The sequence below is a fragment of the Petaurus breviceps genome, unplaced genomic scaffold (genome assembly GCF_028583685.1).
Source record: "Petaurus breviceps papuanus isolate PSGF00001 unplaced genomic scaffold, PetGlider_PUasm1.0 140, whole genome shotgun sequence".
NCBI classification, from domain to species: Eukaryota; Metazoa; Chordata; class Mammalia; order Diprotodontia; family Petauridae; genus Petaurus; species Petaurus breviceps.
The window spans coordinates 8,173,779-8,190,614 of NW_027185698.1; the positions used below are offsets into that span (position 1 = coordinate 8,173,779).

Here is a 16,836-nt window from a genome sequence, read left to right on the forward strand (position 1 = left end):
CTTCCTTCCTTCCTTCCTTCCTTCCTTCCTTCCTTCCTTCCTTCCTTTCTTTCTTTCTTTCTTTCTTTCTTTCTTTCTTTCTTTCTTTCTTTCTTTCTTTCTTTCTTTCTTTTTATTTACTAGTTACCCTTAGGCATCCATTGCTTAGTTAAAAATACCCAAGAAGCTGAACTAGACTGACAAAATTTTTACTTAAAAAGGAGTTCAAGAACTTCTTAAAAGCTATTTAACAGAATACTTAAAGATTTTCACACCCACAACCCCCCCACACACACACATGTCCTTTGGTACACACAACAATACTCCAATGTAAGTATGAATCATCCCGCTCTATAGATAAACTAAGACTCAGAATGCCAAGGGTGGGATTTGACATAACGTTTTCCTGCTCCCAAATCTAATGAATTTTTACTATAATATTCTTATCCTTAAATTTATGTTCTTAGATGATAGTGTAAAGTGAATATGTAACTATCACTTCCTCCATAAATTACTTCTCTTTTAGAAGTAAATTGAAACAGCAATATATTGTGGTTTCTTTAAATAGTGCTATCTTCAGAATCTGAAAGGACAGTAATAATTATCATAGAATGCATTTTTAAAAGTCCTTTTTTACTGTTTTAAATTAATGTCATCAAAATAAAGAAAATTAAGGAAATGTACCCACCATTTTAAATAACAATAATTGTAATTATTTATATATATAGTATATATATATATAATATACATTATCATCACTTATATAGTTCTTTAAGGTTTGCAAAGAACCTTGCAAATTTTATCTTATTTTATCCTTATAACAATCCCATGAATCTTATTTTTATTTTCATTTTGTTGTTGTTTAATTTTTCCATTTCTGTCTGACTTTTAGTGATACCATTTGTAGTTTTCTTGGCAAGACACTGGAATTTTTTTCATTTCCTTCTCCAGCTAATTTTATAGATCAGGAAGTAAGAAAAAAAGAGTCAAGTGATTTACCCAGGGTTACACAGGTAGTAAGTGTCTGGGGTATATTTGAACTCTAATTCCAGGTATTGTCCTCTATGTACTGTATCAATTAGTCACAACACATACCTCAGAATGATTAAACTATCACTTCAATTTCTAATTCATTTTTTAAATATTTATCTCTAGTGGCAAATCTTCCCAGGCTTAAATCAAATGAATGCTACTTTCTCACCATTACTCTACATTTTTTTCTATTTAATTTTGTATGTTATATGATATTGACTCTTTTCATGAAATACCGGGCTGTCCTTTACTGGTTTCATTTGGAGTGGCTCACCTCCCATTTACATTTGCTAGAGTTTTCACTAAATACTACTGATATAATATACAAAACCAAATATGAATCATTATTTATTATATTAACACTAACTTTGCTTCTTTACTATATCAATTTTTGACATACATTTATTTTACCAAGAGATTCAAAATGAAGTCGTTTTTTTTTTTTTTTAGTTTTTCAAATTATTGGAGCAAAGGTTTATTGATGTAAGGGAACTTCAAAGTCATTTGGTCCAAGTCACTTTATGGTTGAGGAAAGCAAGGCCAGAAGAGGTGAAATTATTCGTTCAATGAATGTGTCTTATGGTAAATTAGGGACTAAATTTGAGCTTAGGTCTTTCAAGTCTAGCTCTCTTTCCATATACTAGATATATCTGTACAATAGATACTGTACATCCTGTATAATTCAACACAATGAAGACTTTTCCATTTATTTTGCCTTTCCAGATAAGCATTATTATTGATATAACTTTGAGCTCTATTGAAGTTATTCAATAATTTTACCATTAGAAAATAAAACAACTCTCATGATAAAAATACAATAATTTTGTTTATATTCCTTCCTGACTACATTAAAATCTGTGTAGAACACTCAAAATTTCACCAACATATTGCATTTATATATTGAATTTTTACATTCAAGAGAGCAATGGAGAAAGAAAGCAAGGGGGGTGTAGTAGATAGAGATAAAATAAATCAACACTACCTTGCAAAAATACTGTTATCAAGTGTACCTTGCTACAAGAGATTGTGTTATTCTCTGGGCATATAAATATGAATAAATCTCTGTCCTCACAAAGCTTACACATTCCTAGAGGAGGGGGGAGATATGGAACATTCACTAGATATTACAATGTTACTTGGGAGAATATGAATATGTACAGAGTAGTACTACAAATAAAATGTTCTAAAAAAACAGAGGAGGAAGAAATCACTTTGAATGAGAGGAGGTGGAAAGAGAAGCCAAACATTAGAGAAAACATATGAAATCCCCAAAGGATATTCAAAGATTTTATTTTTTCCTGATTAAACTTGTTAAGGAATATGAAATGTTCAACTACATTTTTGTTTCATTTAAACTAATTATAATAATTGGCAATTAAATAATAATTTAATTTATATTTATACTTTTTATAATTCTGTTATCTACTTGCTAATACAGTTTAGTGTTATATAATTAGATAGACCTATTTTTTGCTTACTTTTTTGGACTGAACTGTTAAATTGCCATTGAAAAGACAGCAATGCCAGAATAGTGAGGTCAGCCTTGACTTCTGTACTGCTGTTTTCTCAGAGTTTTTGAAATGACTATTGACTCAAAATTCTTTGGATTCTTTTTTTTTTTGTCTTAGCAAAGTTGCAGTAGTTCATCTACTTTTTTTTTTTTACTGTAGGTGTGTGTGTGTGTGTATGTATATATATTTCCATTTCAGCAATATCCTAGCCAATTGAATTTGCCCTCAGGGAATAAGAATAATCTACATAATCATCTCAAAAATTATGAGCCTTTTCTCATGCAATCTCACAGTATTGGAAAAATAAAGGTGAAGCGAGAATACTTTAATTAGCTGTTCTACAAGTGCAAAATAGAACAGCCTTCACTTTATTTCCTTTCTCCTGAGAAAATCTAGACCAACTGTTTAGGAGCAGAAAACACAACCAAGGGGGTAAGTGGACTCAAAATAGGTAAGTAGGCTCCAAAACATTAGGAATGAGAACAGCTTTAAATTCCAATGGGAACTTTTCCATTTTAAGAAGCAACTTCTTAGTATTAAGAAAGTCAAATTACCTGTATGTTTTGCCCCAGTTTCCTTGAAATGGCAGCTATCTTAGTATTTGTATTATTGTAACATTGTTGCTATTTGGCAGCTCCAATTAGGCACAAAATAGTCAATCTTAGTTTTCTCATCTAGAAGCCAAATGGCAATCTATTGAATTTGGTAGTAGGTGATATAATGAAATTAATTTAGATTGTATTTTTGAATAATATTGATAAGCTTTAGTATGTAAAAAGAATGGCAATCAGGATAGTGAGGGGGCTGAAATGATAGCCATATTTATTTGAAAAGTGAGGATTTAGGAGAGGGATATGACAACTCTCTTTAAGAATTTGAAAGATTCACAAATGAAAGAACTATTGGGCTTGTTTTATTTAATCCTAGTAGAGTAGAAGCAGGAGTAATGAATGAAGTTTCAGTGTAAAAAATTTTGTTTCAGTTCGAGGGGTGAAGGGACCTGACCATTGTCCCTCGAAATTATAGTGGGACGTGGAATGCCTTTGTGGTTAGTGACTTCCATCTCAATGAAACACTTCAAACAAGCTGCATTTCTATTTGTTAATGATGCACAGTGTATTGATTCTTAAAAGAAGGTTAGACTATATGTATATCTATTCTGTCAAATGCCTTTTAATAGTCTAAGATTGCTATGACTTTGATAATGTAATTATGTTAAAGGAGAAATATGATAGTTATGAATACACTTTTCACTCCTTTTCCTTGTATCCAATCAGTTCTTAAGATCTAAGTACTTTCTACTAATATTTCTCAACTGTTCCTCCCTTGTAATTCCTATTGCCACCATCTTATCTCAGACTTTATCACCTAGGAAATGAGATAATATTTGTTAAATGCTTGGCACTGTGCCTGAGACATAATAGGCACTTAATGCTTATTTTCTTTTCTTCCTTCACTTTCCTCCCACAACCAGATTCTTAAAATTAGTCTCATGACTTATGTATCCAGTACCTTTTGTTTTAACAATGGTAACACTAGCATAATATTCCACACTTCAGAGGAACATCTTTTTCAGTGAGAGTATTATTTCCATTGTCCTGGATTTCTATCCCATACCTCAATAAACGTATTACATGAATTGCAGCGGACAATAGGATAATCACAAAATCAACATTTTTGTTTTTGTACTTTACTGTGTTTATCTGGGCAGAGCAAATATCATAGAAACCTAGAACCTTTTCTAGACTGGTAGGATCTCCTGATTATGCTTCCAAGTAGTATGTCTTTAGAGAACTGAGTGGAATGACAATATGGGATAATAATGAAAAATTGCCACTTTATACTTTCTTGGGAAAAATTATATCATTAAGGTAATTATAAATTAAAATACCCTGACATGTTAAAATAATTATAGCTTATAGATTACATATATTCAGTAGTATACATACATGTGTATATATGTGTGTTTTCTTGATTGATATGACATGATACATACAGAAAAATTATAGGTGATATTTGCATGGGCATAATGTCAAAGAAATTCAGAGTTCAAATATAGATATGGTTTTCTTGCATGGTTTTTGCCCTTAGAATCTTTCCACCTGGATATCATAAAATCAGACTATTAGCTAGAATGCATCTAAGAAGTCATTTCATCTAGCACCATCATTTTATAAATAAGGAAATTGAAAACCAGAGGAACTAAATGACTTTAATCACAGTCATAGCATTGGTAAGAATACAAATATTTATTACTTTCATCTTACCCAAAAGGACTGTTGCAAAGGTCAAATTAAAATATATTTTGCAAAGCACTTTGTAAATTTTAAAGTATCATACACATGTCAATTCTGATGATCATTTATACTCACGCTATACTCTAATGCTATGATAAATCTGTAATTTCATTTATCTGAATATTTCCACCAATCAGAATAATCACAAACTATTCATACCTTATCATCCTATTTGACTCTTTCCATGTTCTCATGTAAATCAAACACAACATTAGGAATCTCCCTGTAGATGTCCTTTCATTACCAGACTACCAATAGAGCACATGGGTCTGTCTATCAGGGATTGCTTACTCTCACTGCATGATCAACTTGCTTCTTTTTCAGGTTACATATTTATTTGACAATATTTTCTTCATCACTTCTCTTATGGCTACCATGCCTTCCTACATTGTCTTTTAGAGAAATTTCAATAATAATTCTAACTATAGGATTCCATGTTTTACTGTCATGTAACATGCTCCAATACTCTAAGGCATATACACATAGAGACAGATACACACATATGTGTGTATATATACAACACACTTATGACATACAAGTTATAATAAATACATTGGAAATTATACATTAAAATCCAATTAAATTCAATAAGAATTTATTTTGTATCAGGTATTGTGTTGCCTTGGGGGCAAAAAGAATTTAATAAGCCTTTCCTTCCACAGCTTTATATATTATATTACAAGAGAAATGTCTATTATTTCCTACAAATATTTCACTTTGTGTATTGTTGTAATCATTCCAAGGATATGGCAACTTTTCTTGAGCATTCCTCATTTAAAAACCCAGAGGCATTTTGAATGCCCTTAATATTGGCAAATATTCATGTTCTATTAGTGGATTTCATTTTTAGAACTATCCATGGGTTATTCAGATGGCAAGTCACATGAAAAAGTAATAGATTAGATTTTGAATAGAAATTTTTAAAATGCTGACTGAAAGTAGAGATTAAAAGTAAACAGTAGCAAGCATTTTTAACTTCTAACTTCCACTGAGTTTAGAAGTAAATTGAAATTCTTCAGCACTAGAGCCAAGATGGCAGAGTAGAGAAAGGGTTCAGCTAAGCCCTCTCAACATTCCCCTCCAAACAATTTTAAAATAACATCTCAAAATGAATCCTGGAGAGGCAGAACTAAGAAAATGCCATAATTAGACATTCTTACAAACCAAGACAATTTAGGAGTTGAGGAAAAGAGATCTGTTCCACAGGGGTAGAGGCTGGCCCATAACATGGATGAAATACTAGTTGTGGGATGAGGTGGTGTAGACAGAAGTAGCAGCAGCCCTGGGAACTTGCAAACTACAGATGGTAAGAAAACCTGGAAACTGGTGAAGAAGAGATTATAGGACTTCCTGGTGCTACTCCAGGACACATTCCTTTTATCTATACCCACTTCTGGATTCATGGGGTAGCATTTTCAGTCAAGAGGGAGTGAAAACTCTGAATGGTAAGTATCACTTCTAGTTCCAAGGGATCAGGAACTATGAAGAACATATTAATTACAACCCCAAGGAATCAAGGGACCTCCCTGGAAAAGAACCAGAGTGCAGACCAAGGGAGCAGGGACTATACCTCTACCCACATCATAGCACTTTAGGAGCACTGATACCTTTCAATACCACATAACTAGCTCTAAAAAAACACTGTGAAAAAAAAAAAAACAACAACAACATAAAGCTTAAAGAGTGTTCCTCTCTTTCTCACATTGGAAAGAGACCAACATTAACATAAAGTTCTAAATCAAGAAATAGGATAAAAAATTGGTATGCAACCAAAGAAGCACCTGAAAATTAAAAGGTACTATAGTGGCAGGAAAACTCAGGACATAAACTCAGAAAAAACAATGAAATCAAAATATCTATGAGCAAAATTGTGAAGAAAAATATGAATTGGACACAAGAATTCCTGGAAGACAAGTGGAGCCAAGATCGCAAAGTAAAGGCAGGGCCTTGCCAGAACTCTCCCCAAAACCCCTCCAAATACCTTTAAAAATGGCTCTACACAAATTCTTGAGCATCAGAACTCACAAAAAAGATGTAGTGAAACAAATTTCCAGGCTAAGACAACTTGGAAGATCAGCAAGAAATGTCTGTTGCACAAGAAGGAGAGAGGAGCACAGTCCAGAGAACGTCACACCAGTGCAAACTGGGCCCCAGCAAACTAGGAGCAGGCCTTGAGGACACTGAATCATTGACAACATTGGCAGTTTACAGACCTCTCAAAGCTACAGACACCAAAGACAATTCAGAATGTTAGGAGAGGTCTGTTGCACCTGGGTGAGAGTAGAGCACAGTCCGGCACAGCCCCAGCACCAGGAAAACTGGAGCAGACTTTGGGAGTAACTAAATCAACACCTGCTGCTGGAGCTGTCAGCCTACACACCATAAAGAGATCAAAAACTAGTCAGAGGGAGATTACAGGGGTACTTTTTGCTAGTAATGAGGTCGGATTCTGCTGCTTGGCCCATACTCGGATTCCAGGTCACAGTCTTGGGAGGCAGTCCTAGGATGATGAAGAATACTAGACACAAGTGCTTTGTAGACACGATGGAGGGGAGGCTCTTCTTACAGTTCAAGGGCAGAAAAGAATGCTTGTGGTTTTTCATAGACCAGAACACAGACCAGGAGAGGAGAAAATACCTCTCCTCAGATCATACCATTTTGGAAGGACTGAAAACTTATATATCCCTAGAAGTATCTCTGAAAACAGCTACACAAAACCCCTAAAGCATGGGGCAGTGAACCCTGCAAGCAGAGCCCCACTTTACCAAAAAGTTAAAAGTCAAGTAATAAGATTGAAAATGAGCAAACATCAGAAAAAATTCTGACTACAAAAAGCTACTATGGTGATAAGGAAGATCAAAACACACACTCAGAAAATAACAAATTCAAAGTTCCTACATCCAAAGCCTCCAAGAAAAATAGGAATTGGTTTCAAGCCATGGAAGAACTCAAAAGGGATTTTGAAAATCAAGTAAGAAAGGTAGATGAAATATTGTGAACATAAATGAGAGTAATGTAAGAAAATCATGAAAAGCAAGTCAACAACTTGGTAAAAGAGACACAAAAATTATTGAAGAAAATAATACCTTAAAACAGACTGGGTCAAAGGTTAAAAGCTGTCCAAAAAGCCAATGAATAGAAGAATGCCTTAAAAAGCAGATTATGGGCAAATGGCAAAGGAGATACAGAATCTCAATGAAGAAACAAACCCTTAACAATTACAATAGAGTAAAAGGATACTAATGACTTTTTAAGAAATCAAGAAAAATAAAACAAAACCAAAAGGAAGAAAAAAAAAATAGAAGATAATGTGAAGTATCTTGTTAGAAAAACAATTGACCAGATAAATAGATCCAGGAAAGACAATTTAAAAGTTATTGGACCACTTGAAAGGAATCATTTAAAGAACAAAAAGAGCATAGACATCATCTTTCAAGAAATTATCAAGGAAAACTGATCTGATATTGTAGAAGGAGAGGATAAAATAGAAATGGGGAAAAAATCCACCAATTAGCTCCTCTTAAACGTGATTCCAAAATGAGAACCATCAGGAATATTACAACCAAATTCTAGAGTTCCCATGTCGAGGAGAAAATACAAGTATCCAGGAAATAAACAATTCTAATACCAAGGAGCCATAGTCAGGATAACACAAGGTTTATCAGCTTCTACATTAAAGGAATAATGGTTTGGACTATATTCCAGAGGTCAAAGGAGCTAGGATTACAACCAAGAATCACCTACCTGGCATAAGTGAGTATAATTCTTCAGGGAGGAAATGGAGGTTCAAAGAGATAAATACCTTTCATGCATCCTTGAAGAAAAGACCAGAGCTGAGAAAAAAAAAAAATTACTTTTAAATACAAGACACAAAAGAAGCATAAAAGGGTGAACAAAAAGGGAAATGATAAGGGAATTAAAATGTTTAAACTGTTTACATTCCTACATTGGAAAATATTTGAAAATTTTAAGACCTTTCTCATTTTTAGGGTAGTTAGAAGGAAGATACATAGAGAGAGGGCATAGGTGTGAGTTGAAAATGAATGAAGTCTAAAAAACAAAATTAAAGAGTGAAAAAATATATTGGGGAAAAGGGAGAGATAGAATGGGGTAAATTATCTCACATAAAAGAGGCAAGGAAAAGCTTTTATAGTGGAGGGAAAGAGAGGGGAGGTAAGTGAGTGAATCATACTCATCATAACTTGTGGAAAGGGAGAATAACATAAACTCAAATGGGTATAGAAATCTATCTTACCTTACAGGAGAGTTGGATGAGAAGGGGGTAAGAGAAGGGGGGGAGGGGTGATATAAGGGAGTGCAAATGGGAGGAGGGGGTATTCAGAAGCCAAACATTTTTTGAGGAAGAACAGGGTGAGAGATAATAGAATAAATGGGGTAGGGTATTATGGAAGGAAATACGGTTGGTAATGGTAAATGTGAAAAAAAGTTTAAAGCAAGCTTCTCCTGTAAAGACCTCACTTCTCAAACATATTGAAAACTGAGTCAAATTTGTAAAAATAAGAGTAATTCACCAACTGATAAATGATAAAGAGTTTTGATCAGTTTTCAGATGAAGTAATCAAAATTATCTATAGCCATATGTAAAGATACTATAACTTACTATTGATTTGAGAAATACAAATTAAAACAATTCTGAGGCACTACCTCATACCTATTAGATTGACTAAGAGGAGAGAACAGGTAAATGACAAACATTGGAGGGGATGTGGGAAAAACGAGACATTAATGCACCCTTGGTGGGGTTGTGAACTGATTCAACCATTCTGTAGAACAACATGGAACTATTCTCAAAGGTATACAGGATACCTTTTGACCTAGCAAAACCCTTATTATGTCTGTATCCCAAAATAGATGAAAAACAAAAAGGAAAAGACCTACAGGTACAAAAAGATTTATAGCAACTCGTTTTGGAGGTGAAGAATTGGAAATTGAGTGGATGTTCATCAATTGGGGAATGGTGGAATAAGTTATGGTATGTGAATATGATGGAATACTACTGTACTATGAGAATTGATGAGCAGGATGCTCTCAGAAAAAGCCTTGGAAAGACTTCCATAGACTGATGTAAATGTACAGTGTACAAAGTAATAAAAATATTATAAGATGACCAGCTGTAAATGACTTAGCTATTCTCAGCAATACAATGATCTAAGACAACTCTAAGGGACATATGATGAAATATGCTATCCATCCCCAAAGAAAGAACTGATTGTGTCTGAATACACACGGAAGCATATTTTTTTAAAACTTTCTTATTTTTCTTGATTTTTGGTCTGTTTTTTTTTCACACTGTGACTATTATGGATATATTTTGTAGGAGTCAGCATGTATAACAAATATTGAATTGCTTGCCTTCTGAACTAGAGTACTAGGGAGGGAGGAAGAGAAAAACTTTGGAAATCAAAGCTTTTAAAGCAAATGTTATGAATTGGAAGAATTAAAATAATTTTCAAAATCAAATGAGAATAGTAGAGGGAAAATTTTGAATGAAATGAAAGCAAAGGAATAAAATTATGAAAAGACAATTAATGGCTTGTTTAAAAAAGCACAAAAATGATAAAGAAAATAATGCCTTAAAAACAGAATTGAACAAACATAAAAAGACATGCAAAATTCACTGAAGAAAAGGAATCCTTAAACACCCAATTTGGCTAAATGGTAAAAGAGGTAAATCAGCTTTCAGAAGAAAATAATTCCTCAAAAATTAAAATTGGGCAACTGAAAACTAATAATTTCTTGAGATATCAAAGAACAACAAAACAAAGTAAAAAATAAAACAATAAAAGAAAATTTGAAATATCCCATAGAGGAAAAACAAATACTGAGGAGGAAAAGAGATGAAGGAAAGATAATTTTATAATTAGTGGAAAAGATGGCAGAGTAGAGGGAGCAACTTGGTGTGAACTCCCATACCAACCACTTCTAATACCTGTATAATATGATTCTATATAAATTTTAGAGCTACAAAACTCACAAAATGACAGAGAGAAACACATTTACCACTGAAGACAACCTGGCAGGCCAAAAGGAAGGGTCTATTGCAACGAGCTGGGAGCCAAGCACAATTCTGCATGAGCCATGCTGTCAGAAATCCGGGGTGGCCCCAACTAGCAGCACAGACTGGCCAGAGCAAATTTCAGAAGAGTGAATGACCAGCAGCTGTGGTAGTCTCCAGACTTCTTACACCATAAACACCAAGGACAAAGTAAAAAGTCAGCAGGGAACTTCGTTATAACTAGGTGATGGAAGAGTGTGGTGTGTGGCTCTTGCGCTCAGGGAGAGAAGTGTTGAACTCTCAGTGGCCCCAGCTGCTGCCACATGGCCTCCTCTAGAGCTCCTGTCCTGAAGATAATAGGGGGACCAAGTGATCATTCAGAGGGTAATCACTCTTGCTTTGACCTGCTTGGATCTGGATTGCAGTCTTGCATAGTAGTCCTGGGTATGTGGCCAGTGTGCCAGAGCTTGGGATGTCTGTAAAGAGTGCATCTTTCTCATAATTCTGACAACATCTGTGAAAAATCGAGTGATTGGGGCATAGCTCTCTCCACTCTGGAAGCAGTGTTCTACCTTTTCAAAGAGCTCAAAAGTCAAGTAAGAGAAGTGGAGGAAAAATTGGGAAGAGAAATGAGAATGATGCAAGAAAATTATGAAATGAGAGTCAACAGCCTGACTGAGGAAACTAAACACATTTTATAATAGACTAACTGAAATGGAAAAAGAGGCCCAAAAAGGCAATGAGGAGAATGACTTAAAAAAAAACGAATTTGACAGATGGAAAAAGGATCTCAAAAGCTCAATGAGGAGACTCATTGCTTCAGAATTAGATTGGAGCAAACGGAAGCTAATTACTTTATGAGAAATCGAGATGCTGTTAAACAGATCCAAACAAATGAAAGAATATAAGGCAATATGAAATATCTCATGGGAAAAACCACTGACCTGGAAAATAGATCCAGGAGAGATAATTTAAAAATAATTGGACTACCTGAAAGCCATGATCAAAGTAAGAACCTAGAAATCACTCTCCAGGAATTTTTCAAAGAATACTGCCCTGAAGTTTTAGAACCAGAGAGCAAAATAGAGGTTGAAAGAATCCACGCATCACCTCCTGAAAAAGATCCCAAAAAGAAAACTTCTATGACTATTATAGCCAAGTTCCAGAATTCCCAGATTAAGGAGAGAATAGTGCAAGGAGCCAGAGGAAACAATTTGAATATTGTGGAAACACAATCAGGATAACCCAGGATCTGGTGGCTTCTACATTGAGGGATTGAAGGGCTTGGAATATGATATCCTGGAGGTCAAAGGAGCTGGGATTAAAACCAAGAATCTCCTACCCAGCAAAACTGAGTATCATGTTTGAGGTGAAAATATGGTCATTCAGTGGAATAGAAGACTTTTAAGCATTCTTGATAAAAAAAAAAACAGAGTTGAATGGAAAATATGGCATTCACATACAAGAAGCAAGAGAAACATGAGAAGGTAAACAGGGAAAAGAAATCATAAGGAACTTATCAAAGTTGAACTATTAACATTCCTACATGGAAAAAACAATAATTGAAAGTGATGAAAATTTTCTCAGTATGAAAAAAGTTGAATGGAATAGATTATATATATATATATATATATACATATGTCTATATATGAGGGTATGTGGGCATATGAATACATATGTGAATGTGTGTATATATGTTTACAGGTATACATAGATAGAGTGCACAGGACCAACTCAATAGGAAGGGATGATACTTAAAAAGTGAAATTAAGAGGTGAGGGAGGAATATAATGAGAGGAGATGGGGAGAGACAGAATTGGGTAAACTATCTCATACAGAAGAGGCAAGGGAAAATGGTTACAATGGAGGGGAATAATAGGAAGGCAAAGGGAAATGAGTCAATCTTATTCTCACTGAATTTGGCTTGGGAAGGGAATGGAATACACACTAAATAGGATATCCAACCCTACAGGAGAGTTGGGGGGGAAGGGGATGAGAGGGTGAATGATGAAAGGGAGGGCTGGCTGGAGGGGGAGGGAATTTGGAAGCACCTACATTTGAAAAGGGATCAGATCAAAGTAGAGAATAGAACATGTGGGAGGTGGGATAGGAGGAAGCGAAATATAGTCAGTCTTTTAAAATATATCTACTATGTTATCATTTTCCATTAGCTACATATGGACAACCTATACTGAACTGCTTATCTTCCCAGTAAGGGTGGGTGACAAGGGAGGTAGGGAATGAATCTGGAATTCAAAGTTTGAAAATCATATATGTATACACACACACACACACACATATATATATGCTATTATTAGTACTATTTTACATGTAATCAGGAAATAATATATACAGGCACTGGGGCATAGAGATCCATGATGCCCTACTAGAAAAGTCGAAAGGGGTATGAGAGAAAATATGCAAGAGTGCAGATTGGAGGATGGGATATCCTGTGGGACTTCTATTTTGGGGCAGTGAGTAGGGGGAAAATGGGGAGAAAATTTGCAACTCAAAATCTGGCAAAAATGAATGATGTAAATCAGAAGTTAATAAAGCATTTGAAAATGGAAAAAAAGAAGAAGAGAAGCAAGAGAGGCTAATCAGGAAAAAGAAATCATAAGGAACTCATTAAATTTGAAATATTTATATTCCTTCATGGAAAAATGATAAGTGTAATTCATGAGACTTTTATGCATATATGTATACATTCATCTATACATATATAGGAGGGTATATTTATGTATAAATACATGTGTGAATGTGTGTATGTATGTGTACATGTATACATAGACATAAGGACGAGGATGAGTTGAATAGGAAAGGATGATATCTAGAAAGTAAAATTAAGAGGCGAGAGAGTTATATATTGGGAGAAAAAGAAAGGGAGAGATAGACCTCATATGAAAGAGGGAAGAGAAAAGTGTTACAATGGAGGGAAAGAGCAGAACGGTGAAAGGGAATGGGTCAAACTTGCTCTAATTGAATTTGGCTTAAGGAGCTAATAACGTATACATTTATTTAGGTATCTTACCCTACAAGATATTAGGGGTAAAGGGGGATGAGAGAAGGGAGGGCAGATTGGAGGAGAGCGTAGTTAGAAGAACACATTTTGAAAAGTGTCAGGATCAAAGTAGAAAATAGAAAAAGTGGGGGACAGATAGGTTGGAGGGAAATATAATTAGTCTTTCACAACACAACTACTATGGAAACATTTTACATAACTACACATGTACAACCTATATTGATTTGTGTATCTTCCCAGTTGCATTGGGTAAGGAGGGAAGAAAAGAAAAAAATCTGGAAATGAAAGTTTTAAAAACAAGTGTTAAAAAAGTTTGTTTTTGTTTTTGTTTTTTTTTTACACGCAACTGGAATATAAGATATAGAGACACCAGGGTATAGAAATACATCATGACCTACTAGAAAGTTAGAGGAGGAATGGGGTAGGATACAAGAGAAAGCAGACTGGGGGACGGGGAATTCAGTATGCTTTCTATCTTGGGGTGGGGGGCGGGGGAAATGGGGTGAAATTTTAAGCTCAAAATCTTGTGGAAATGGGTGCCGAAAACAAAATAAATTTAAAAAATTATTGAACTACCTGGAAATTGTGATAAAAAAGCCCTAATATCATCTTTCAAGAAATTAAAAAAGAAGTTTGCCCTTCGTATCTTAGACCCAGACAGTAAAATAGAGATTGAAAGAATCTACCAATCACTTCCTTTTTTTAAGTCAAATGGGTTCAAGTGACTTTCCCAGAGTCACACAGTCAGTCTGAAACTTTATTTGAACTCAGGTCATCTTGACTCCAACTCTCATATTCTATCCACTGTGCTACCTAGCTGTCCCCACCAATTACTTCTTGAAACAGATCCCAAAATGAAAACTCCCAGAATTATTATACCCCAATTCCAGAGCTCCCAGTTTGAAGAGAAAATATTTCAAGCATCCAGAAAGAAACCATTCAAATATGGGGACCACACAAGATATAACACCTGCCATGTTAAAAAAAAAATAGAGAGCTTCAAGTATGATCTTTTATAAGGCAAAGGAGATTACATTACAAATAAGAGTAACCTACACATCCCAAGTAGATATAATTCTTCAAGGGGAAACACTGAAATTTAAGAAACAGAAGATCATTCCTGTACCTTCTGAGACCTTTATTATTTTTAAAGAACTTAGTAGAATTCTAAATAGAAAGAGGATACAGAGGGGTGGCTAGATGGCACAGTGAATGGAGCACTGGCCCTGGAGTCAGGAGGACCTGAGTTCAAATCTGGTCTCAGACAGTTAACACAAAAACTATCTGTGTGACATTGGGCAAATTACTTAACTCCAATTGCCCTACCTTCTCCCCTCCAAAAAGCAAAAAAAAAAAAAAAAACGTAAAGTAAAGGAATGAGTTAAATTGTGATGAAAAAAAAATGTAAAAAGGAAATATCCATACATATGTATATTTGTACATGTTTGAGTGTGTGTGTAAATGTTGGTGTATTCAATTGGTAATAAAAATCTCTCTTTCCCAACAGGGAAGCAGATGGGGAAGGGGATAAGAGAAAAGAAGAATGATAAAAGGAAGGACAGATAAAAGAAGGCAGTGGTTACGAGCAAGACAGACTATAGAGGATATATTGTAGAAAAAGGGAAAATGATCAATAAAAAAAAATAGAATGGATGGGAATGTATTGTTTGGAACAATAATTGTGAATATGAATGGGATAAACTTATCCAAAACAGAAGCAGATAGCAGAATGCATTAGATTAGAGAAATAAGAATAGATAGCTTTGATTGCATAAAATTGAAAAACTTTTGCCCAAAAAAATTTAATGCAGGAAATTAGAAGGAGAGCAGGAAAATGAGGAGGGTGGGGATTACAGTAAATTTCTCTGATAAAGACCACAAATATATAGGGAGGTGAGCCAAATTTATAAAAATGTATTTCCACAGTTTTCAATACTCATTCCCCAGTTAATAAATGGCTAAATGATATGAACAGGTATTTTTTATAAGAAGAAATCTATAAACAGCCACACAAAAAATTTCTAAATCAGTACTGATTAGAGAAATGCAAATTAAAATATCTCTTAGATACTACCTCACACCTAACAGAATGGATAGGATTACAAAAATGCAAGGAGGATAAGTGGGGCAGTTAATAGAAAACCAGCCCTGGAGTCAGGATGACCTGAGTTCAAATCTGACCTCAGACACACAACACTCACTAGCCTGTGACCTTGGGCAAGTCCCTTAACCCCAATTGCCCTGCCTTTGCCCCTCCAAAAAGAAAAAAGCAAAGATGTCAAAATAGAAAAATGAAAAAAGATGAATGGGATGTGGAAAAATTGGGAAACTAATTCACCATGGTGGAGATGTGAACTAGTGCATCCTTTATGGAGAACAACTTGGAACATGGCCAGAGGTCTATAAAAGTGTGCATGCCCTTTTAACAAGCAGCACCACCAATAGGTCTATTTCACAGAACGATTTTTTTAAATGGAAAAAAGGCCTATTTGTGGGCAAATATTAATAGTATGAGTTTGTTTTGCTTTGTATTGCTTTGCTTTGTTGTGATGGAAAATAATTAGAAATATATGGGATGCCCATTAATTGAGGAATGGCTGAACAAAGATGCAGAGGATGGTTTCAGAAAAATTTGGGAAGACTTATTTTATTGTGTTTTCTTTTGCAATATGACTAATATGGAGATAGATTTTATATGACTTCATGTATATAATAAAAATACAATTGTCTAAAATAAAAATAAATAAATAAAATTGACTTCTCAAGGGGAACAGGGCAGAAGGGTTTTCTTTCATCTTTAAAGTCACATGACCAAAAGTAAAAGTAAATTTTTAAAATGAGTGCATATTCTTGTCTTCTGTTATTGATGAAGAGCTAAAATTCATTTCAAAATAATGATGTAAAATAATGATGAAATGGAAGGGCAGTGATGATTTTATAAACCAATAGGATTTGTAAAGAACATATTACATAAGAAGC

The 16,836-nt window shown here is 34.5% G+C and overlaps 1 long non-coding RNA gene across 1 annotated transcript in view; it reads right to left on the reverse strand.

Annotated features, from left to right (window-relative positions):
* Positions 1 to 95: 95 nt before the first annotated feature.
* Positions 96 to 16,836, reverse strand: part of LOC138146679 (uncharacterized) — a 37,717-nt gene continuing 20,976 nt past the window's right edge. The window contains exon 5 of the long non-coding RNA XR_011164562.1: positions 96 to 8,652. This is a non-coding gene — a long non-coding RNA (uncharacterized lncRNA). The remainder of the gene's footprint in view (positions 8,653 to 16,836) is intronic.